Source organism: Mchenga conophoros, linkage group LG7 (genome assembly GCF_057382185.1).
Source record: "Mchenga conophoros isolate Kocher_MC1m ecotype Shallow Benthic linkage group LG7, M_conophoros_male_GT1.1, whole genome shotgun sequence".
In the NCBI taxonomy this organism is placed as follows: domain Eukaryota; kingdom Metazoa; phylum Chordata; class Actinopteri; order Cichliformes; family Cichlidae; genus Mchenga; species Mchenga conophoros.
This window is the reverse complement of record NC_140532.1, coordinates 45,790,413-45,792,993: the sequence shown is the minus strand read 5'-3', so window position 1 is coordinate 45,792,993 and position 2,581 is coordinate 45,790,413. Positions and strand designations below refer to the sequence as shown.

General features: G+C 34.3%; 1 long non-coding RNA gene across 1 annotated transcript; it reads right to left on the bottom strand.

The window, feature by feature from the left end:
- Positions 1 to 1,178: 1,178 nt before the first annotated feature.
- LOC146570885 (uncharacterized) lies at positions 1,179 to 2,219 on the bottom strand. The gene is made up of 2 exons (XR_014893214.1): positions 2,014 to 2,219; positions 1,179 to 1,427 (listed from the first exon to the last, which is right to left on the bottom strand). It is a non-coding gene; the product is annotated as an uncharacterized LOC146570885 (long non-coding RNA).
- Between the last annotated feature and the right edge of the window lie 362 nt (positions 2,220 to 2,581).

Genomic DNA, 2,581 nt, shown 5'->3' with positions numbered 1-2,581 from the left:
AAAATTAGAAAAAATTTGTCTCTGTCCAAATATTTATGGACCTAACTTTAGTTACTTTCTGCATTTTTTTTATACTCTCTGTGCCTCAATGACAAATAAACCTGAAAACCTGAAAAAAAGATTAGATACTATAAAGTCTTCCAGTAAAAGACCCCACCACAAAATTTATAATCATTCAAGAATTATGAATTTAATTTTCCTTTACCCACCATTAGTCATTTCGTTGGGTTGGGAACCATTGGAACAAGATACTTCACTGCACAAAGTAGATAAAACTAACCAATTTTATCACCATCCCCAAAATGTAACTATTTTATGCCATTCAGGATTTAATGCCATCAAAAGTCTTGTCACTTTTAATGATAAAGATTAATCAAAAATAATCATCTGATTTCAAAAGGCTTTTTTAGTAATGGAAATATAATTTTAAAATAAACTGCTGAGTATAAAGTTTTATATACAAAATTTACAATGTTGACAATTGTCCCCCTCTGTACAGAGGGCATATGTTCATGTGATAGTCAAACAGTGTTATACTTTATAAGCATGTCCAGAGTCGCTGCACCCACTGCTGTTGTTAAGCTACCTACCAGTAACCACATGAAACTCATGAATCCCCTCTGTCTAACCGTACATGTTCATCACCGGTGAATGGCTGTGGAATTAAAGCACTTTGAAATAAGATGATTATTTCTGATGCATGCTGTGCTTACTTAAGTACCACATGCCCATGCTCCTGTAATCGTTGGCCTATTCAAGCTATTGGCCATGAAATTAAATTTATACTGTATTTTCATAGGGTGTTGTAGCTGCATAGATGTTAAAAACAGGGTCATTTTAGGCCATTGCTACACAGCAAATCCAGCATGTCCAAATTAACACTGTCGGATTTGATTTCAACACTATTAAAGTGTCTATATGGGTCCACACCAGAGAGTGTTAATTTAACTCTTTTTGGAGAGTTGGTACGTTAACTCTGATTTAGTGTTAAACACCAAATCTGTCTGGAGTTGATAATTTAACACTTGGTGTTAAGAGTTTATATATTAACTCTCAAAGAGTATTTTAGTTTAACTACGTAAGAGTTATCTTCTAATTCATTCTAAAAAGCGGGAATTTTACTGTTCTGAACTTCTAGAAATTTCTTTTGGAAATAAACATTTACTAAAAAGATGCAATGGTTTTTGAAAAACATTTATTCTGAACTGTGCACCACAATTTCAAAACATTTTCTGAAAGATGTAACAGTGTACATGTTCTCACTTTCATTAGAATTTTGTTTATCAAAAGGTCTGACATGGTAAATGCAAATAACAGCATTCTCAACACTTATTTCTTCAATACAATATGCATATCCTTCATTCATCACTTTGTGGAACTTCAACGCACTTCTGCTCTCCCCCATATTCCATCTTCACAAGCATATCCTGTGCGGAGATCGAATAAAAATTAGTTGACACTAATTAATGGCACAAATAATCCAGTAAACAATTGCAGCACAGTAAAAAAAAAAAAAGGAATCCTCTTTGAGCCATTACTTGTGTAAAGTATTTTCCCAAAAGACAAGGACACCGGCAACAGGTAATACTGAACTAAATGTAAAACCTCAACCTTTTTCATTTTTACCTAAACCGTGTGCACAAAACTCTGGAGGGATCTATGCTAACTTAGAATCCAGTCAGGACGCCTGCTACTGCTGTTTGCTCGTTTTTTTGTTTTTTTTATGGGCGATCGTTTTCAGGCTTCAAGTAGCACCATTATACCAACATTTACATTCTAGACATTGTTTTAGGTGTATTTGACCAAAAGTTTGACTGAAAATTCACATGCAAGCTTTTTTTCAAGGCTGTGGTATTTGCCCGCAAACAATACCTTTCAGCTAGCTAAAACAGAATATTATGCTATCAGCGAGCAACATGGCTAATGCCTTTCACACAGCTTTGTCTCAACTCCAAAGAGCCACAGAAGTAAAAGCTAATAATAATTGAAACAATCTTTGAAAAAATGACTTACCAAGCATGGCAAACAACTCAAATATGTAGAGCAAAATGTTCTGAAACAGCTTCACTTCAGCTTCGATTGGAGCCGTGCTGGGGGCGGAGTCTGTGAATTTACTCTGTTGGTGTCATAGCCCCTCTAGGAGTTCAGAGTTAAGAGGTCAAGAGTTAATGTTTCCATTGTAACACCTCCAGATTTGACAGAGAAACACTCATTTTTAACACTCGATTTTAACTACTGTCATTTTACACCTCAGAGTTACATTAAAAGAATGTGACTCTACTTAGAGTAAAATTAACTCTACTTTTGCAAGGAGACTATTAACACCAAAACATTTAACACTTTTGAATTTGCTGTGTAGATGGTTACTAAGCAGCATGATGATTATAATATGTCATGTGTAATTCAGCCTTTTTGGATATAAATGAGATGTTACTGTGGTGAAACTAAAATGACATGCAAAAAAGCAAAAAGAGAAAAAAAAGCAATTTGTATCATGCATGCCTGAGGTTTTGTGGATATAAAAGAGATGACTGTGCTCTGAACGAAAACTGTAAAATTACTTACATTTATTTTTTTTACA